Source organism: Microcaecilia unicolor, chromosome 6, assembly GCF_901765095.1.
Source record: "Microcaecilia unicolor chromosome 6, aMicUni1.1, whole genome shotgun sequence".
Classification (NCBI taxonomy): Eukaryota; Metazoa; Chordata; class Amphibia; order Gymnophiona; family Siphonopidae; genus Microcaecilia; species Microcaecilia unicolor.
In genome coordinates, this window is record NC_044036.1 from 49,559,375 (window position 1) to 49,582,846 (window position 23,472).

The following is a 23,472-nucleotide window of genomic DNA, read 5'->3' on the forward strand; positions in this document are numbered from 1 at the left end:
AAAGGCCTAAAATACAAACTAACACACGCGTCAACCTTCTCCTACCTGAGCACACAATTCTGGAACGCGCTGCCGCGCAACTTAAAAATGATCTATGAACGAACTAACTTCCGCAAACTACTGAAGACACATCTCTTCAACAAAACATACCACAAAGATCAACAAATATGAACTCCTAAACGTACATCCACAATTGCCTTACAACATTTGCTTGTTAAACTACCATCATGTTCTTAGTTATCACATTACTCTAGATCCTCTGTAATACTAAATGTATACTTTCTTTCATCTTTCCACATTTATGATGTATTATAAGCCACATTGAGCCTGCAAAAAGGTGGGAAAATGTGGGATACAAATGCAATAAATAACTAAAATAAAGGGGATGGAACTCCTCTCATATGAGGAAAGGCTAAATAGGTTAGGGCTCTCCAGTTTGGAAAAGAGATGGATGAGGGAAGATACACATACCATGTAAAATGAGTTTATCTTGTTGGGCAGACTAGATGGGCCGTACAGGTCTTTATCTGCCGTCATTTACTATGTTACTATGTTATATGATTCACGTCTTCAAAATCCCGAGTGGTGTAGAATGAATAGAAGAGAAATCGATTTTTTACTCATTCCGAAAGTTCAAAGACTAGAGGACACTCAAGGAAGTTACACGGAAATACTTTTAAAACAAATAGGTGGAAATATTTTTTCACTCAACAAATAGTTAAGCTCTGGAATTCTTTGCTGGAGGATGTGATAACAGTGGTTAGCGTATCTGGGATTAACAAAGGTTTAGACAAGTTCCTGGAGGAAAAATCCATAGTTTGCTATTGAGACAGACATGGGGGGAGATGCACTAAAGACTCGTTAAAGCCCTTCCCTTACCGATTCCCTTAGCGAATCAGTAAGGAACGGGCATGCATCACGGAAAAGGAATGCAAATGAGCTGCTCATTGTAGCTCACTTGCATTCTCTATTCCATCAGTAAACAGTCGGCCAGTCAGCCGGTCGAGCACACGCAGAGCAGCCAAGCGTTATGCTGACTGATCTGCGTATGCCAAATACGCCTCCCTGTGCTGCCCGAAAGGAAGACACCGCGCAGCTCACCCCCTCCACGACCTGCTGCAGGAAGGCTCTGATGCGGCTCGATCCTAGCAGGAGAGTGCAATTGAGGACTCCATCCAAAAAGACATCCTTTTTGGACATTCCCCCCCCCCCCCCCCCCCCCCCCCCCCCCCCGCAATAATAAAAACGTCCTTTTTGGACGTGCTTCACTCAGCTGAGAGACCTGGAAGTCTCTGAGCCAATTACAACACGTTTAACTGAGCTAAATGTGCTGTGATTGGCTCAGAGACTTCCAGGTCTCTCAGCTGAGTGAAGCACGTCCAAAAAGGACGTCCCTGATGATCACTTGGACATTTTTTTCCCTGATCTTTTTTTGTTACATTTATAGAAGTTTTTCAATCCCGCGCAGCCCCAACGAGAGGTACAGACCTCTCGTTAGATTTTCCACGGTTAGGCAATTGGAAAATGGTAGTGCATCTCATTACAATACGGTTTCTACACATTATAATACTAATTTGCTCATCTGCATTCCGTTTTCGTTAGCTGCTACCATGATCGGAAAATGGCTGGGAGAAGCCTTTAGTGCATGCCAGGGTTTACTGCTTGCTCATTAATGGCTCGTTAAGTTTAGTGCATCTGGCCAATGGAGAGGTGGCTGCTTGCCCTTTGATTGGTAACATGGAATGTTGCTAATAATTGGGTTTCTGCCAGGTACTTGTAACCTGGCTTGACCACTGTTTGGAAGCAGGATACTGGGTTAGATAATTGGTCTGTCCCAGTATGGCTACTCTTATGTTCTATGTATTATTATTATTATCTTTAAAGTGGACTAATACCACAATCCAGAGAAAAAAACAACCTGAAATTTCAGGTTTTTTCCTGTCAATAAACAGGAATGCATCCTTTTGCTCAAATACAGGGCCCCTTTTACTAAGCTGCGATAAAAGGGTTTTTGACATGCACTGAAGCCACTGCGGTAAAAGGGGGCCTCAGTGCATGTAAAAGTCATGCGCTGATGCCAGCACAGGCCATGCTGTATGTGAACCACTTGCTAGGTGGCCATTTTGGGGGAAGCACTTACCACCACCCATTGAGGTGGCGGAAAGGGCTCCCACGCTAACCAGTTAGTAACCAGGCAGCGTGTGGCACTGCTTGATTACTGCTGGGTAAACACCAGCGCTACAAAATAAAAAAATATATATTTTGTAGCGCTGGACGTGGCATGCTCTGGGGGTGGGAACTACAGCTAGGTTGCTGCAGTAGACTGGCAGTAGTTCCAGATTAGAGAGCGGGATGGGCTTACCGCCATTTAATAAAAGACACCATCAGTGCACTATTTGAGCAAAAGACCGCACTCCTGCAAGAATGTATATAGTCTTTGTGACATTACCCCAGAAATGAAAATAGTACAAAAGAACAAAAATTCTGTAAATGACATGGGAAACAAAACATTTTTAGCCCGCACACCCCTAATATTTGCTGGCCGCCAGTAAACAACTTCCTTTAAAAACTGAGCCCAAAGTGTCTGTGGTCCTCCAAGCCTCCAGAGGCTGCTAAATATTACACTCCCTATGCTTATGTGGATATAAACTTATATTTATGATAATATGCTTAGTGGTAATAGTGAAGATAATATTTTATTCTAGATTTTATTCTATTAGAAAATGTCCAGTTAGGAATATTTCCTTGAAACAACAGGCGTGTACAGCTATATTTAATTATGTGTTTATTTATATTTTATTTTATTTGTGATTTGCCCTGTGAAATATAGCCTTGTGTTGGTTTATTGGGGTGTTAAAGAACTGTAGAATTTCATTGATCAATAATGCATTTCTCCTTATGCGAAACAAAGATATAATTTACTTTTCTTCGTAGATAATGCAATGTTTTGTAACATCCTGTTATTGCTACATGCAGTGGTTTTATCTTGTGAAAAGTATAATACAGGGCCTAGCTGTAAACTTTTTAATTGCCATCACAGATTATATGAATTAATGCATTGAGGCGAACATCTCATTTTTTTCAATAAGACAGTTTATTGTCTGAAGAAATAATTGTGTCGAGGTTTTGAGTGAGTTGGGAAATCAAGTAGAGGGACCCTATGCTACCTCAAAAATCAATGGATGTACAGGTATATTAGGTCCAAACGGCAGCAGAATAAGAACAATTTAAAGTTTGGGATGTTATATTATTGAGAAAAGAATAGCTGAGCACAAAGCAAAGCACTGAAAAGCAAAGATCAATGATTCTCAAAGCATGGGAAAGGTTACAGAACTGGAAATCTAGGTTTGAAAAGGAAATATTATTATTGCAGGGCCCTAAAGGTGTCGTCTGTTTACACATGTGCCAAATAGAAAATTGCTGGGGTCAAAAGTGACTGCAATAAACTGGGGGGAAAATCAAGAAAATTTAAATTGGAGACCAGAGTTTCTGAAAGAGCTGAGTGACTATCGGCTTGTGGTGTACATTGAGATGGTGTCTAGGGAAAGCTTTGATATAATTTGTCATTAGGCTTTGTGACCCAGTGGCAATGTTGTGTATTGCCTTGCAGAGCAATGTTGATTCTCTGCTCAGGTCTTCCAGTCCCTAAGTCGACTGGTATTGAGGATGTTAGAGGCAGCTTTTCTGAGGTCTAATACAATGACATTATTCTACCAATCTTGTTTTCATGGGCACAAGGTTTCTCCACCATAATACTGTCTGCATGGGCATTAGCAAATAGATTACATTAGAATATAAGAGTAGCCATACTGGGTCAAACCAATGGTCCATCTAGTCTAGTATCCTGTTTCGAACAGTGGCCAAACCAGGTCACAAGTATCTGGCAGAAACCCAAATCATGGCAACATTCCATGCTACCAATCACAGGGCAAGCAGTTGCTTCCCAATGTCTGTATCAATAGCAGACTATGGACTTTTCCTCCAGGAACCTGTCCAAACCTTTTTTAAACCCAGATATGCTAATTGTTGTTACTACATCTTCTGGCAAAGAGTTCCAGAACTTAACTATTCATTGAGTGAAAAAATATTTCTACCTTTTTGTTTTAAAAGTATTTCCATGTAACTTCATTGAGTGTCCCCTAGACTTTGTACTTTTAGAACGAGTAAAAAATCAATTTACTTGTATTCATTCTACACCACTCAGGATTTTGTAGACCTCAATCTTATCTCTCCTCATCCATCTCTTTTCCAAGATGAAGAGCCCTAACCTCTTTAGCCTTTCCTCATACGAGTTCCATCCCCTTTATCATTTTGGTCGCTCTTCTTTGAACCTTTTCTAATTCTGCTATATTTTTTTGAGATACGGCAGCCAGTACTGAATGCAGTATCCAAGTGAGGTCACACCATGGAGTGATACAGAGGCATTATACTATTTTCAGTCTTATTCAACATCCCTTTCCTAATAAATCCTAGCATCCTGTTTGCTTTTTTTGGCTTCCACCGCACATTGAGCAGAAGATTTCAGCATATTATCTGCAATGACATCTAGATCTTTTTCTTGAGTACTGACCCTCAAGGTGGACCCTAACATCAGATAACTACGATTCAGATTACTGTTCCCAGTGCTTTTTTTGTAGAAAAAAAGGTGCCGGTACTCATTATGGGCGGAGTCACCACATATGGCTCCACCCCTATGATAGCCACACCCACATTAGCCACACCCCTTATACCAGCCATGGCGCATATAAACAGACATCATTGAAAATATACTGGTATAGTAGAAAAACAATAACTTGTGATTTTTTTTCATTATAAATCATTTCTGGAAGATGTTACAGCTCCAGTATACCTAGTGCAAAATAAGACAGCAGATGTAAATTCTTAAATTGGACAAATTCCAAACACTAAAATGAAAATAAAATGATTTTTTCTACCTTTGTTGTCTGGTGACTGTTTTCTATCCATACTGGTCCAAGTGTCTGATTCTGCTGCTCTCTATCTGTTCTCCTAACTCCGTTTCCAGGGCTTCCTTTCCATTTATTTCTTTACTTTCCTCCTTTATTCTTCAATGTACAGCATTTCACCTCTCTCCCCGCCAACCCCTCAATCCATCCATGTCCAGCAATTCTCCTCTATCTCCTGCTCTCCTCTCCATCCATTTCCAGCATTTCTTTTTCCTCCCCTGCCATCTCATCCATGTGCATCTCCTTCCTATCTTACCTCCCCTCCATCCATGTCCAGCATGTCTCCTCTCTCCCCTGCCCTCCCATGTCCAGCGATTCTCCTCTGTCCCATCCTCCCCTGCCATCCACGTCCAGCGTTTCTTCTCTGCCCCCTGCCATCCATGTCCAATGATTCTATCTTCCCTGCCCTCCCCTCCCAGCAATGTCCAGCAATTCTCTGTTCCCTCCCCTCCCAGCCATGTCCAGCAATTTTCCGTTCCCTGCCCTCCCCTCCCAGCAATGTCCAGCAATTCTCTGTTCCCTGCCCTCCCCTTCCAGCAATGTCCAGCAATTCTCCGTTCCCTCCCCTCCCAGCAATGTCCAGCAATTCTCTGTTCCCTCCCTTCCCAGCCATGTCCAGCAATTCTCCATTCCCTGCCCTCCCTCCCCTCCCAGCAATGTCCACCACCAATTCTCCGTTCCCTGCCCTCCCCTCCCAGCAATGTCCACCACCAATTCTCCATTCCCTCCCCTCCCAGCAATGTCCAGCAATTCTCTGTTCCCTCCCCTCCCAGCCATGTCCAGCAATTCTCCATTCCCTGCCCTCCCCTCCCCTCCTAGCCATGTCTAGCAATTCTCCATTCCCTGCCCTCCCCTCCCCTCCCAGCAATGTCCACCACCAATTCTACGTTCCCTCCCCTCCCCTCCCAGCAATGTCCAGCAATTCTCCGTTCCCTGCCCTCCCCTCCCCTCCTAGCCATGTCCAGCAATTCTCTGTTCCCTGCCCTCCCCTCCCCTCCCAGCAATGTCCACCACCAATTCTCCATTACCTGCCCTCCCCTCCCCTCCCAGCAATGTCCACCACCAATTCTCCGTTCCCTCCCCTCTCCTCCCCTCCCCTCCCAGCAATGTCCACCACCAATTCTCTTTTCTCTGTCCTCTCCTCTCCCATGTCCAGCAATTCTTGGACCTTTTTTTTGCCCCCCCCCCCCCCGGCGACATTCCCGGCGAGTCCTGACCTTACTTTTTTTTTTAAGGCTCAGAACGTGCGAACGATGCAGCCGGCAGCGATTGAAAGAGGCTGTCTGGGGTCTGCGTCGGAGCTTCCCTCACCCTCTGCAAGTCCCGCCTATGCGGAAACAGGAAGTTGTAACAACAAAGGCGGGACTCGCAGAGGGTGAGGGAAGCTCCGACGCAGACTCCAAACAACTTCTTTCAATTGCTGCCGGCTGCATCGTTCGCGCGTTCTGAGTCTTAAAAAAAAAAGTAAGTGCAGGACTCGCCCACAGTGTCAAGGGGGGGGGGGGGGGCAAAAAAAGGTGCCGGTACACCGTACCATTGCGTACCGGCACAAAAAAAGCACTGATTGTTCCCAATGTGCATCACCTTGCATTTGCCCACATTAAATTTCATCTGCCATTTGGATGCCCAGGCTTCTCCTTCTTAGGCAGCCAGCTTTGGAACGCTCTTCCAAGATCCATCTGAACAATAAACGACTATCTACCCTTTAGAAAAAAGTTGAAAACCCATCTCTTCAAGCAAGCTTACCCTAACGTCCCAAATCAACCTTATTAGCCCACCCATATGACTCCTGTTCTGATGATCATTATGTCTTGTCCTTGTCTTCCAATTCTCCTTCATGCTTATCCCCTAGTCTTTTCTTCACCATCTTCCTTACACCATACCCCTCCCATTCCTTCTCCTTTTGCTTATCCTATCTTTTTGCACCTTTCCATGTTCATCTCACTTATTCTTAAGGTCTCTCTATAACTATGTTTACTACTGTTAGTAATATTCTCCTTACATAACTTTGTAATTATATTTACTTTGTAAACTGCATTGAACCTGTGTGGGAAAGCGCGGGATACAAATGTATTAAATAAATAAATAATTTCCTAAGGTCTTCCTGCAATATTTCACAGTCTACATGTGTTTTAACAACGTTGAAAAGTTTTATGCCATCTGCAAGTTTAATCACCTCACTCACCATTCTGATTTCTATATAATTTATAAATATGTTAAATAGCACCGGTCCCATCCAATCCAGGTGATTTACTACTCTTCAAATTGTCTGTTTGGCTCAGTACATCTTTCAGGTTCACCGATATCTTCCGTGAATGGCGCAATGGCCACTCCATTCCCAGATATTCTCTCAGCAATCGACCGCAGTCCTTCTCTAGGATTTTCTTCTGTGAACACCAAAGAGAAGTAGTTGTTTAGCATATTTGCTTTATCCTCATCACTCTCCACATAGCTATTCTCATTATCTTTAAATCTTGTAATTCCATTCCTATTTTTTTCTCCTTTCCCCAATATACCTAAAAAAGGTCTTGTCACCTCTCTTCACAAATTTAGACAGTTTTTCTTCTGCCTGCACCAGCATGGCGCCCCCCTTGGCGTGCACCTCCCTCCGGCGCGCACCCTTCCCCCCCTGGAGCACACTGTTACTTACTTTAGAAGTGAGGGGCGGGCGGGAGGGCCAATCCACCCCCGAGTCCACGTCGCTGGGAGCTGCATCAGCTCAATTGGTTCCTTGCTCTCTCTGCCCTGGAACAGGAAGTAACCTGTTCCGGGGCAGAGGGAGCAAGGAACCAATGGAGATGACACCCCCCCAGTGGTGTGCACCCGGGGCGGACCACCCCACCGCCCCCCCTTCCTATGCCACTGGCCTGCACTTATGCTAGCCATATTTCCCTCTGCTTATTTGAGCTTAATCCAGTAATCTTTTCCATGTTCCTCTCGTTGCATTATTCTGTAATCCTCAAACAAAGCCTCTTTTGCTCTTATTTTTTCAGTCACTTGTTTGAAGAACCATATAGGCTTCCTGTATTCCCCCATTTTACCAAAATCATTACATTTGAAATCCAATACTTTGAGTTTTGTGTGTCCACGCTCCGCTTTTGCTCTTACATCAAACCATATCATGTGATGATCACTATTACCTAGGTGGGCACCCACACAGACATTGGAACACTTCCTCCATTTGTGAGCACTAGATCCAACGTCAACCCTTCCCTCATGGGTTCCGTCACCAGTTGTCTGAGCAAGGCACTTTGACAGGCATCCACAATCTCTCTACTTCTTTCCAATTCTGCCAATGGAATGTTTCAATCCACATCAGGCAAGTTGAAATCTCCCAATAATAGCACCTCCCCTTTCATACCAAGCTTATGAATATAAGTGCTAAGAACTATTATTGTCCAAAGCAAAATGTCATATATATTTATAATGATTAGAAAAACACTGGAATTCATGTTGGATAATGGGTGTGGCAGACAGCAGTGAAAACGTTAAGTGCATGATAGCAGGGGAAAAGACTGTGCTGCCCTCCTTCCCTTGGTGTGCTGAGCATGTGCCTATTTTGCTTAATAGTTATATAAGGTTCCAGCCCTGGATTAAACTGTTGAATACTTTAAGGTGTCAAATGGCTGCACAGAGATCCTCCAGAAGCAAATGGATTGTATCCTGCTCTCTAGTGGGAGAAACTTCAGCTCTTCCTCATTCTTCAACATCTATCATATTCTAGTATTTTTTAACCTGGTGTTGCAATTAATAGGAAGCAGGGCTGCCGAGAGGGGAGGGCAGGATGGGCAATATTTCCCAGGCCCGGCACTGGGTCCCGGAGTCTGTCTCTCTCCTGTTCCTATCAGGAACTGGTCCCGGTACACTGAAGCAGGTTTGAGACAGTCTGTGGTGCTGCCCCCCCCCCCCCCCTTGGAGGCTGGGAAGGAGCAGATGCACTTACATAGGGGGTGGGGCCCCTCACATCAGTGCGGCAGCTCCTTCTGGCCTCAAAGGGGGATCTCTCGTGGCAGCAGCAGCGGATGCATTCCAGGTCAGACCCAGTGGTTGTATCCTAACTATGGGTGGGGGGGGGGCATCAGCTGTGTCCTGATGGGGGGGGGGGGCCCGGCGGCTGCATCCCAAGTAGGAAGGGGAGCTCGGGGGCTGTGTCCCAAGTGGATGGGTCCCAGTGGTGGCCTTGCCTTGGACCCAGTTCTGACTCTCGGCAGCCCTGATAGCAAGGTCTCTCAAAACATTTTAAGGAAAAGACACACTAGAAATCAGATGTACTTAGAGCTTACTATATACATATATATATATATATATATATATATATATATATATATATATATATATATATATATATAAAGAAAATTTGCATTGCAAGGAATGTCCAGTCAGATGCATTTACAGGGATGGCAGGTATTTTTTTTAATCATTTATTTATAATTTTTCATTTTACAAGGGTCATTTGCAAACAGTAATACAGAGATGACTGTACAATAATACAATATTAGAAGAAAACAATCTCAACTAGATAAATGGATTATATACAATCTTTCTCTTTCTTAGACCACAAGATAAATAGGGAGAGTGAAACAAGACAAGATCAATTAAACAACAGTAAACAAAGAAAATGTGGTATTAACCTGATTATCCCGTTATTATTTATCTAAATCATTATTCCACATTGATCATCTGGTTGGCTTCTTCAAACCCAAGATGGTGTATAGTCAATTAATTTTGTTGTAAACATACTTATTGTCCAATATTAGTGGAAATAATACACCTGATTTCATTTTTTTCTCTTTTAAAACCAGAAATTATTTAACAATACAAACAATTGAATCTCTAAACCAATTCCCACTGATAAGGTAATCCCAGTTTCACAGGCTTCACTCCTTTTGAATTAATATACTAAGAATCATTTCAGAGGAAAAGAACTTTAGGAGTCATACCCGGAACTCTGGGAAAACAACAATCTCGATATTAATCATCTGTAATAATATTCATTTTGTTCAAATTTTTCTGGTCTATTAACATTTTCAAAATCTTAACCGTTTCCTATTCCTGTAGAACTTCATTTGCTGTATCAATTTTTCTTTCTCCAAGGATTCGATTAGATTATCCATGTGGCTCACTAATAAGGTTATATCTGAAGCAAAATTATTTACTACCACCGTTAGGTCCTGGCGCGTCTTCCACATGATATTCAGTGTAACCTCCAAAGGAGCCAAAAACTCCAAGCTGATAGCTCTTACGTGTTTAGGAGTGGCACCGCTGACACGTGTTCAGCTGTAAACGACTTCCGTTTCAGCATACACTTCTAACACACTCCTCCACTCCTTTGGGCATGGTGGTTAAATGATTTGAGAGCGATGAAGTTGTTTCCAGATCCAAGAGCATCGACGCTCCTTCGCTGGTGCTAACCAAAGGACTCATCAACCCAGTCATCTATGGGCAGCTCATCGCGCAGCGGTCCCACACTTGCTGCACAGGGGACAAAATGCTGGCCATCGGCGGCTGACCCTCCATTGTCCCCTTCCTCTCAGTTAAGACAACTGCAAACGCAAAGAGTAAACTTCAAGTAAACAAAGACAGAACTTCAGAGGACAGCTGGGCCTTTGAGCGTACGAGCCTCAGGTCACCATCTTTCCACTCTCCCTAGTTTGGGGCACTCTTTGTCTGGTTTCTCCTCAGAGGCCTATCTGATATGGGTAACCCTTCAGCATAGCCCCCTGAGTCATTGAAACACGGAAGCCCCTCCACCACTACAAGGTGGTGTCCCTTCGGAGGGGGGATGGCAGGTATTTGTGCAACAGTAGGAATGTCCTGGTCCTTTTGGAGCAGAAAACAGGATTCCAGTGCTTTGGAATAGAGATTTCTGTGATTTTATGCAGAAGCTGCCAAACTATGCTCAGCTGGGAAAACATTTTTTCTAGCAGTTGCCAGTGATGTTGTTGTAATGAAACATTCAGCAGCAGCTGTGTTTCTCACCTTTGATAATAAAATATATCTCAAAGGTATGATTTCCTTATGTGGTTCTACTTGATAATATTATATAGGTACAGATAGTTAGATAGATGGTGTATGAATATGCACACACTTATTTTGAATTCCTTGCATTTCTCTATGCTAGATCTCATGCCATTTTTATAGCCTTTCTTTGAAATGATTTTTTTTTTTCTTTCAATGTCTGCAAAAGTGTGGTTTCTGAGAATGAACACCACTCTAAGGGGTTATTACTGGAAACCTTTACAAGTGCAAAATTGCTTCCTCTTTGTACTGATGATATCCTTTCATTTACATCAAAAGATACAGATGAACTAATGACTTTCTGGTCAATTTATCAAAAGTTGGGCTTTTAATGATCTGACAAGCAGCTAAGAAGCACTTGTTGTGAGAAATTTAAAGGTAAAAGTTAATGTTAACTTCCACTGTAAGTATAGGGAAGAGTAAAAGCTAGGCTTCTTTAAGAAAGTTAGACTACATTTCCCAGCAGGTAGTAGGGCTGAAATAAGGAGAAACAAGTGCTTCAGAGTGGAAAAAGCTGGAATACATTTCCCAGCAGGCAGGATGGCTCAAGTTGGATGAGAAGGTGCTTGAGGAGCCTGGGAGAAGGGCTAATTAGCAAGCTTCTAGGTGCTTGATTACTAACACATTGCACATCAAAGACTGACTAGACAATCTAAACTTTTGGCTTGTTCCATAAAGCCTGGGTGCCATGTTTGTATGGTTTGATAGCTGAGTAAGCATGCGTTAAGCTGAACTGAATGTTCTGTTGTGAGTGCCATTTTTCGCTCCCTGAAGTAGAATTATGAAATACTTCAGACCAGACCAGGAATCACTTCAAAGCTGATACTTGAGTCATCATTGTTTAAGATAAGTTTTTTTTCACTATTTTGACATTGATATTTATGTATATAAAATATACTAAGGAGGGTTTTTTTATGCCCACGATAGGTACTAATAGTAAAGTGTTTTTGCACTGGTGTATTCCAAGGATTTTCCTTGTTCGGTTCACAATATATTAGTGGTATTTAGAGTAATATACTTTGGGTATTCTTTTTATTAACCAGTCAGAGGGTAATATTAGGCAATTCTATGCAAAAACATGTAGATGTACTGTAGATGGCAGGTATATGCCAGTATTCAATAATCCAGCTATATGCTAATGTGTAAGTGCACTTCTATCTTCAAGGGCATGTACTTTGAAAGTGAGCATTCACATAGGCAATGTCTGGGCAGACCGTGGGCATGGCACACACTTGCACACATAGAGGCTCATTTTCAAAGCACATAAACTTACAAAGTTACGTGAAGGGGCATTTTCGATATAATGTTAAATCCATTTTGCTCAAAATTCAAGTGGTTATTATAAGTACATAAGTAATGCCACACTGGGAAAAGACCAAGGGTCTATCGAGCCCAGCATCCTGTCCACGACAGCGGCCAATCCAGGCCAAGGGCACCTGGCAAGCTTCCCAAACGTACAAACATTCTATACATGTTATTCCTGGAATTGTGGATTTTTCCCAAGTCCATTTAGTAGCGGTTTATGGACTTGTCCTTTAAGAAACCGTCTAACCCCTTTTTAAACTCTGCCAAGCTAACTGCCTTCACCATGTTCTCCGGCAACGAATTCCAGAGTTTAATTATGCGTTGGGTGAAGAAACATTTCCTCCGATTTGTTTTAAATTTACTACACTGTAGTTTCATCGCATGCCCCCTAGTCCTAGTATTTTTGGAAAGCGTGAACAGACGCTTCACTTCCACCTGTTCCACTCCACTCATTATTTTATATACCTCTATCATGTCTCCCCTCAGCCATCTCTTCTCCAAGCTGAAAAGCCCTAGCCTCCTTAGTCTTTCTTCATAGGGAAGTCGTCCCATCCCCGCTATCATTTTAGTCGCCCTTCGCTGCACCTTCTCCAATTCTACTATATCTTTTGAAAGAGCAAAACGTTTAGCTTTTTGGTTTGAAAATGGCCATTTCCTAGATGTTGCTGTACTCAGTCCCCCTGATATTCAAATCCATTTAACCAGCCAGGAGTGGAGGAGTGGCCTAGTGGTTAGGGTGGTGGACTTTGGTCCTGGGGAACTGAGGAACGGAGTTCGATTCCCACTTCAGACACAGGCAGCTCCTTGTAACTCTGGGCAAGTCACTTAACCCTCCATTGCCCCATGTAAGCCGCATTGAGCCTGCCATGAGTGGGAAAGCATGGGGTACAAATGTAACAAAAATAAAAATAAATAAATAAATAAAATAAATGGCATTTAACTGCCTATCTGGTGTGGTGATATTCAGTGGGGGACAACCTGCTATCCCCAGCTGAATATTCCCAGTTAGTGACAAGGAGATAACCTGCTATATTGCATAATATAACCAGCTATCCCCGAATATTCAGCACACAGCCAGATATTATAAGTGGCCACATTGGGCTGCATAAATAGCTGGAATACCTTCAACCAGTTTAAAAGTAACTGGCTAGCTCTGAATATTAACATAGCTGGTTAAGTTTAAAGAGGCCAGAAATAAACCAGGAAATGGCCCAGCATTGAATATTCAGGCTGACTGCATCAAATTGTTGAGATATAGGAGGTGCCAGCATTCTTAGTAGACTTGTCATACAGACATTGGGAGCTCTAGGGAGCACTGAAGTGGACTTCATGGAAAAGGGCCCCAGTGCACATCTCACCATTACCCCCTTATATTGTATGATGAGCCCTCCAAAACCCTATACACCATTACATTAGCCCTTATGTCTTCAGGAATCACCCATATGTGGGTATAGTAGGTTTTTGCTGGGTTTTGGGGGGGGGGGGGGGGGGGGGGAGGGCTGACACTTTCCACTACAAGTTGTAGCTGGGTCACCCATTCAGGACCCAGCCAGGCTCAACCCTGCTTAGCTGCCTCTTCCTCCACACAACTGTTGCCTTCACTCCACAGCAATCTAGTTCCTCTGAGCCTTGGCTCCAGGCCCTGTGAACTCCCAGGACTTCCTCCTCCCTCCGTTCCTTTCACAGAGGCACATTCAAAGCCCAATGTTTATAAGTAAGAGCTTTTATTTTCTTGCTTCAAATCAACAAAACACCCTTCACTCCAGGTTGTTTAGGCTAGCAGCCCAGAGCACAATTCAGGTTCAACACAGTCAAATTCAGGTTCAAAAACAGTCCATATAACTTCAAACTCAGGTTCAAAAATAGTCATATAACTTCACTTCACTTTAGTGTAATCCGGACCCCCTGCTCCGGGAAGCTTGATCTTCAGCTTTTAGGTGACAGAGTTCCCCTTTTTCCTATAGTCGAGCCAGGAGAATGTCACCCACCCTGAGCAAAGGGACAGGACACAGTTCACTATCCTCGTCCCAAGTCTATGCTAGAGATGGGAGGAAAAAAAACTAATTTGTTGGGCTCGGTCAGATTTGAAAGAAGCAAGCCTCGGTGTTTACAATAAATTGGTTTTATTCAGTTTAAAAGTTAAACAAAACAGTGAAATATAATTCTTTAAAACCCTAAATTAAGACCCCTTATTTATGCTACAATATTCAACTATTATTCTACAGCAATGTCAGGTTTATTTTAACTTGTGCTTTTGTTGTCAACAGGTTAACCCTTCACCTCCCAGCTACAAGATATCAGATAAGTATTTTCAGATTAACTATTACTTTCTAAAAGAAATGTGAAATAATGTTCTCTCAAATTCCCCAAACTTTCAAGAATTGATACTTTGTGTCGACTTCCTTTTGTTTTTCAGAATCACCCTTAACCCTCCCGTCGGATCCAGGTAAGTACCCCCCTCTTTTTTTTTTCCTTTTACCCTCTTTCTTTCTTTTTGAAAGTCACTTTCCTTTCAGTGTGTAGCTCAGTCCCACTTCTTGCTTCACACCAAAGGTCTTTCTTGCGTGGGGGCCCGTTGTTTTTTTTTTTTCCCTTAGATGATGCAGCGTCCTCTGTATCTTCTTCCTAAACCTATCTTAAATAACTTAAATAGGAGAAAAACCCTAGCTTCTTACATATATTTTAGGATTTTCCTTACTAAAGGGATCTCTTTATTTAGAAAGACTGGGCCAAAACTAGCTTTAAAATCAAAATAATTAAATTTTCCTATGCTAGATCCCCTATGCTATGTTCTTCTTTATATCCTATACTACTGAAGGAGTGACGCAAGGAACATAGATTCTTTTTCTACACTCCAATGCAGTCAATCACTTCTTAATTTATAAACTTATCAGATAACACATAACCTATATCATATCATTCAAAACATTCAAAATATAAATTCCAACACTTTAAATCACACATTCAATTAATTCCCAATAATCTCCACCCCAACAATTCTATTTCCAATTCTAACTTAAATCCTAACTTTCCTAAAAATTCCCCTAAACTATTAAATGATAACACAATCACTCCTTTGCTTAATATAATTTTCCACTGAACTCCCTTCTTACTAATCACCCCCTTCCCAAATCCAATTTAATCTAACTATCTTTCCTCTACCTCACACAAAATCCACTCCACCAACACACATCTGCTCTCTTCGCTGTCCCAACTTCTTCTGCCAACCGCCAATGACTCCGTAACCAGGGATACGGAGCTTTCAGTGACATTCCAAACCCTTCCCAACCAATCAGCCATCTCCCTCAACATTCCGAGCTTCACTGCTGACCGGCGGAATCTTGGCCAGCAGTGCTAAATCCCCATTTTAATTACTGATTTCCCATAGAAAATAATGGGGAAATCAATAATTAAAATAAAAACCCAATTAAACATTTTCCAATCTACCCCACAATTCCCTTATTCAATAACCCTTTTATTCCTTATCTAGCTGTAATTTCAAAATTTAAATTTAACCCTTTTTAACCCATACCTCACTATTTTCCCCCAAAACCCCTTTTAAAAATCCCAAAAAAATTAAAAAAAATATCCCAAAAATTCAAACTCCCCCCTATAAACCTACCCCGTCGAATAAAAAAAATTAACTCTTTCAGAACCCCTTTAAACAGCACCCTACCAAAAACCCCCACTAAAAATATTCAAATTCAAAATCTAACCCGCCACAAAAATCCCCAAAAATTCCCCGACCCCAAAACTGAAAACCAAATTAAAAAAACTCAAAACCCTGAATTTTTAAAAATAAAAAACGCAATTTACACATTTTAAAATTAAATAAATTAAAATTTCGGGTCAAAAGACCCCTTACCTGAATCCCAAATTTCTGCACCCATGACGCCTGCCCTCCGTTCCGGTCCCGCTAGTCCTGGGGCGAAAACGGAGCAAAAATAAGAAAACGGCCCCAAAAACCGCCATTTTGCTGGAACTCCGGTCAAAAATCGAGGCCCAGGCTTCTAGGCCTCGCCGGAGCTCCAGCAAAACACGAGCAGGCGTGCTCCCGATTAGTGAATGAGGCTCGCCGCCTCATGCACACGCCTGCATAGCTCCTGACTCGCCGGCCATTTTCTTTAAATCTTCGGGCCTCCGAACAGGCCTCCCTCACTCTTCAGCGCTCCTCAGGACCTGACCCCGTCTCTTCTGGTCCAGGGATGTCGCCGATCATCCCCGGACATGAAAAGCAACAGCGCCCCGGGTGAAGGAAGAATCGCTCACCCCATCCGACCCGGGGACGTGCCCAAACGTCCCCGGGAACTCATAAAAATGACGGCGCCCTCCCTGCAGCGCTCCTATAGTGCGGCCCTTCTTTTTTCGGCCCCAACCGGCCCCAGCAGCGCTCCTCCACCCGGGGACATTCTGAACTGTCCCCGGTTTTTAAAAAAACTCAACACTGCTCCCTGCAGCGCACCTCCTAACTTTCAGCCCCCGAGCAGCCCCAGCAAATCCCGGAGCCCGAGGTAAGTGGAGGAAAAAATATATATATTTTTTTTCCTCTATTTTTAACCCCCTATTACATTAGCTCAGATTACTTCAGTTAGGGAACAGTACATTATCAGAGGGAAAAACCAAATAGCTTGGTAGGTTGCAGCCCAGACCTTTTTAGTATGAAACAGTTTACACAGTCTTTCTTGCACCTTCTTACAGCACGGTTACACAGCTTTATTCCCACCTGGTTCAGGCTGGGGTTTCAATTGTGCCCAGCTCTCTTTCTCTTCCACAGGCTGCACCTGTTTCCTCTTTAGTAGAGATTTCCCCCAGTGCCTCAGCCTCTCTCCTCCGGTCTTCCACCAGTCTCTCCAAGGTACAGCTAGCCACCCTCTTACAGCAGCTTTTTGGGTTTGAGCCAGGGCTCCAATCTCCATCTGTTCCTCCCCTAGTCCTTCAATAATCTCCATTTTATCCTCCTCTTCAACTTCCCCCGCCCCCAATCTCTCCAGCTGGCCCTCATCACCTTCCTCAGAGACCATTTCCCAATCTTCTATCTCCTCCCCCTAACTCTTGCACAGCTGGGTGGGGAAGAGAAGGATTCTGGGCCTGGTAGTTTCTCCCCTTCTTCCTTAACCCAGCCAACCTCTCTGCCTCCGGTAGCCCAGCTTTCTGAATGTGTGTGTTGTGCACATGAAATCTGCCCCATTGGGATTCCCCGGCTCCCTGTACCCCCTTTCTTCATGCCTTCCCGGATCCCCTTTCACCTGCACTCTCACAAAGTGTAGCAGTTAGAGTGGGATATGGGCCTGGGTCTCCTTCTCTATAGTCCACAAGGCTACTCCAGTGACCTACTTGCTGCTCTGATAGGACTGGCCACAACTTCTGAAGCTGTTGTAGAGGCTGGTATGTACTGTTTCTTTTTATTTTGTTTGGGGGGTGGGAGGAAGTCAGTGACCATCAGTGGTCACCTGGCCATTTAAGGCACTTTTTGTGACTTAGTCATTATTAAAACAGTTCTATCTCAAAACATCTTAGTGTTAGTCCTGGATGTTGTTATTTTGTTCCATTATGGCAGAAAAACGTCCAGTTGTTAGGAACTATGTAACTTTGTAAGTCTATGTGCTTTGAAAATACACCTCTATGTAACTAGCTCTGTTTATTTCTCCCGATCCGGGTTCACACTCGGGGTTAGACGTTTGCCGAGAGAAAATCAGGAAGTCGATCAAACAGACGCTCCAGTACAATCATATGAACCATCTTTGAGAGACGAAAATAAAGATTGCTGGATTAGATGATGTAAATATAAGAAGTGAGCTTACCTATGGTGAAAGGATTCCTTATGCAGGCCTGACAGGCCGAAACACAGCTGTGTCGAGTCTCACTCACCTACCTTCTTATTGCAAATTTTAACCTTTTTATATATATTTTTTGTTTTATGTCCAATAAACTTGTTTTTACTGTATTTACATTTGAAGCGTCATCTTCTTGAATTTTTTGAGTCATCTTCGCTGTTTTGTTGTCATCTGATCTTTGCGAAGACTGGTTTCTTCTGTTGTTTTTTTTGCATTGAAAATGAGCACCATAATATATAAAATTCTGTAAGATACACGTGTATTTCTGCAATCTAGGTATGAGTATTTACACCAGCTATATGACTGGGGCATGTGCTCATGCTTATATATACATTTGCACTAGTATTCTATAAAAGAAACTAGAGAGTCGATATTCAGACTGCGGGAATTAGACTGGCTAACTCCTGCAATGTGCATAAGCCCAGATATACAATGTTGGGCCATTTCCAGTGACCAGCATTGAATATCCAGGTAATTTTGGGGTGATTTGAAGACAGGGGCGTAGCCAGACCTCGGCGGGAGGGGGGTTCAGAGCCCGAGGTGGGGGGGCACATTTTAGCCCACCTTCTCCAGCCGCCGACCCTCCCCCCCCCCACTTTCAACTCCACCCACCACTGCTGCCGCCAGGTACCTTTACTGATGGGGGTCCCCAACCCCCGCCAGCTGATCTACACGGTACAGGATGTGCATGCAGGAAGTCAGGAGTCAGGACTCACAGAAACAGATCAGCGAACGCGCCAGAGACCAGCACTGAAGAAGACTTCGGCTGGTGGGGGTTGGAGACCCCCACCAGCAAAGGAACCTAGCGGCAGAGGAGGGTCGGCGGCGAGAGGGAGGGGTCAAAAATGGAGAGGGAGGGTCAGCGCGGGGGGGGTCTAAAGTAGAGGAGACCAGGGCTAAATCTGTGGGGGCACATGCCCCCGTGGCCCCACCTAACTACACCCCTGTTTGAAGAGAACTAGCTAAGTCAATATTCAGACTTAGCTAGTTATCCTCAAACTGGCCAAAGATATTTCAGTGTTTGACACAGCCAAATATCACCACTAAACCCGCTTTGAAAATTGGTGGATAGCCGGTTATATCAGCAGCTGTTCTGACTAGTTAAATAACGCTGAATATTGGGCGAAAGGGGCCTACTTTCATTATACAATAAACTCCAAATAGAGGTTTCAGGTTTATTAAAATGTAATATACTGCCCTCGAGTTATACTTTCAGAGCTGTTTGCTTAATAAAATAGAAATTCAAATGTAGAAAACAAATAGGAATGAAAATGAGAAAATATGGAATGCCATCATATATAGGATAGTTAGGCACCACTTTATAGAATTGTCCTCTACACATTAATTTTCAGAGCTGATGGGCTATATTTAGTTGGAGCACCCAGCTGCATTACATTAAGCTGGTGAAAATTTGATGGGCTACATTTAGGCAACTAGGCACCCCTCAGGGAGCAATTGAAGAAGCTATCTGACTCATATCAATATATCTTAGGTCACCACATCATAAAAATCCTAATGGACAAAAACTATGTTGTCATGAATTCAAAAGCACAAGCAGGAAGAGGCACAAAACAGCTGTAGCAACACAAACCAACCAGTGGCTATAGACAAATATAACTTTATTAGAAGAGCATCCTCTGATATAGGTGTGTGTTAGTGTTATCCTATCATTTAGTTGTTATCATTGATGTCCAACTTAACCATTTAAATTTATTACACTTAAAAATCAAATCAAGTGGTGAAGGGCCCTTTTACTAAGCTGTGCTAAAAGTGGCCTGCGCTGGGCTTCCGCTTAGCCTCGGATCCAAAATGGCCGCTTAGAACATTATCTCCGGTCCTCAGCAAGATTTCTCCTTCAAGTTTGCTTTCAACTGCTTGATGTGGGTTATGGTGTGATACCATGGCTGGACCAAAACCTCGTAAAATAGATGTACTTTTTCCTCCCACTGCCCATCATAAGTGTCCTACACAAGATCTGCTGACCCCAATCAAAATTGTGAAGCCAAGAGAAATAACAGAACTCTTGGAGCCTATTATGGCAAAGCTCACTCAAATCAAGGACATAGTAAGAGACAGCTCCTTGGCTATCAACAATTTAAGGGAAGATGTTGCTGTTAGTAAGGAAAATCTTGTCTCTGTTGGTGAACAAGAAAAAATACTCAAAGTAAGAGTACTACGCAATAAGCTCATCATACAAGAGCATCATCAACAGAAGAAAAACAGTGGGAACTGTAGTACGCTGACAATCATAGCTGCCGGAGTAATGTGCATATTTTCGGGTCACCTGAAGGAGTGTAAGACACTGACCCAGTGGTACTCATAGAGAAAATGTTGCCAGTACTATTGGGTCTCTCGTTTCAGCAAGCCTGTGAGGCTTAATGCACACATCGCATCCTAGCAAACAGGCCTATTTCATTGCAAGGCCCTCGTCTTTTCCTTCTGAAAGTGCTTAATTACCCCCAAGCACTTGTCATTATCTCTGCAACAAAGTCAGCAAGGAATATCTCCTGAAATGGTGCGAGGCTTACTAATTTGCCTGACCTGGCGCCTGCTACTGCGAAACTAAGGAAAAGTCTTCTTGCATTGAGACTTCAGCTTTACCTCTTTGGGTCACAATATGGAATGTTTTATCCCACACGGCTATGGGTAACCCTTGCAAATCGGACATACATCTTCGACTGCCTCAAAGCTCTTAAAACATTTCTCATGGATCACGGACAAGTTATTCCTTGACTTTGCCATGTATCCATGTCTGAGTTCTCTGAGTTGCTTGTGCTGAGAGCTGATTTCTATTATGTATGTCACGGACCAGCTGGTACTTTTGGTGCACTCTTGTGCACTGTGCTTCTTTTTCATGATTTTTTTGTGTTTATATGTTAATGCTATTATCATGTACTTTTATTAAGTGCTACTCTGAGGGGAGTGTTAGATCACCTGCAAGTGTTTGTCACTGGAAGGGGTGTGCTTGTCTGAGGAATGAGTTAGGCCAGATGGGTGAGTGAATGGAGTGGATGGTGGGTTTTCGGGGGATGGAACGGGTGTAGAAAAGGTTCTTCATTAGAGTACTGGGCAGCAATGTACATGGTAAACTGTCTTGCACCTTTTCTTCCACTTCTTGTGAACTGGTATTTTAATTTGGGTACAAGTTTTCCTTTTTCATACCGTGAGTGGCTTAAAAATTTTCTCCTTAAATGTAAATGGTCTCAGCATCTAATCAAACGAAATATAGTATCTGATGGTAAGTCCTTGGCCACTCCTTTGCTTTACAATTTGCCTATTCTTACAGTGGATTCATTTCTGTATCTAGAGGTTGTCTTTGACTCAAAAATAACATTTGAGAACAAATATCCTAGACTGTGAAATTTGGCTTTCTGTCTTTACGCTGTCTTCAGTCTGTTCATAACTTCTTGGATTTCTATTCTCTTCTTACATTAATTCATGCATTCCTGATCTCCTGAACAGAAGGGTAACCAGGTTTTGATGTCAAGAAGAGCAGAACTTTTGTAAAATATGTGTCAGAATGAAGCTGAAGGGCTGATCCACACAGGTACCATTTTATTCACCTCTCCCCCTGCACCCCACATAGTTATGCCTTTGCTCCTGAATTGACTGCTGTAATTCATATACTTTGGTGTCTTGAAACTACAACTTCGTCACTTAAAAACACTTCAAAACTCAGCCGATCGCCTTTTCTGAAAGGGCTAGGAAACATAATCTTGTCATTCCCCTACTGGCTGAACTACATGATTTCCTGCCTACCTTTGTCTCGGGTTTAAAATTTTGTGTATTACCCATAAATCAATTCATGTTGGCACTCCATCCTAACTTTCCTCTTTGACTATTACTTACACTCATATCATTCGTTCAGATCTTTTGACGCCAACTGTGTTGTACTCCCTACTCCTAAAAAGGCTCATTATGAATCCACTCTGTTTTTTTCTTTATGGCTCCCAAGCTCTGGAATGATTCCCAAATTCCAACACCCCCCCCCCCCTCCCCTTCCCCATAAGATCTGAACTTTCATTTTCCAAATGTAAACTTCTGCTGAAAATTCGCTTTTTGAATTGGCCTTTAGGAACCCTAGCATTGCCTAGGGATGAATGTCCATCTCATAGCCACTTTGTCAACACTGTCTATAGATTGGATTATGTTACTGTCTTTCTCCTTTGTTCTTTAAACAAAGCATGAAGTAATTCCTATCTTATTGTTTCCATTGGCATTCCTTTTCATTGACCCTCTGATTAGATTATATTATGTTCTGTGATCTGCGAGCCATTGGTATATCAAATATTAAATAACAAAAAAAAAAGCTATATTATCATGTCTGCATTGTATTTTCACGTTAGGGGGTCCTGGAATGGGAAAACAGATCAGAGGTTGAGGGATAGACTTTTCTTCTTTTTGCATCACTTAGGGAAGACATGTTCCCCTATGTCCCCCTATGTTCCCGCCCGTAACCTCCGCTCACAGGACAAAGCCCTTCTCTCAGTACCCTTCTCCACCACTGCCAACTCCAGGCTGTACTCATTCTGCCTTGCCTCACCCTATGCCTGGAACAATCTTCCTTTACCCATACGCCATGCCCCCTCCCTACCCATCTTCAAATCTCTGCTTAAAACTCACCTCTTCAATGCTGCCTTCGGCGCCTAACCGCTCGAGATAGATAGAATGCCCCAATCTATCCACCCTATCAGATTAACTGTTCACTCGTCCTCTAGATTGTTCACTTGTCTTTAGATTGTAAGCTCTTTGAGCAGGGACCGTCCTTCTATGTTTAAATTGTACAGCGCTGCGTAACCCTAGTAGCGCTTTAGAAATGCTAGTTAGTAGTAGTAGTAGTAGTAGTATTTTAATCAGATGGGAAAACTATGATTTATATTCTTAAAAGAAGGCTTGATCTTAGGTCAGCTGTGGCTATTTTGAAATATGTCAGTCACAGAGTAGGAACAACTTGGAATTGTTCCTGCCCTTTAGAACACCAGGGATAGGGAATGATGCATATGCCCAAGTGCAGGCAGACCTGAGCAGTACTGAGGGCAGACCTTCTAAGTGTCCGCAGGGTTAGCCCCGAGTGGGTGAGAGGCGTTTTGTGATAAATATATTTGCAGCATCCCGTTCATTTACATTTATATTTATTTAGTAACATCACATACATTACAGTGCACTCTTTATTTAATGGCATTTAATGCATTATAATACACTTGGAGAAATACAGTGGATTATCCAATACTTTTTCAGATAAAATTCGTATTTATATGTTGGACATTGTAAAGACTTATAGAAAGAAAGGTTTTGCTAAAATACATTTTGGGAGGGCTATTTTTATCTATATTTAACTCTTGATTTGTCTT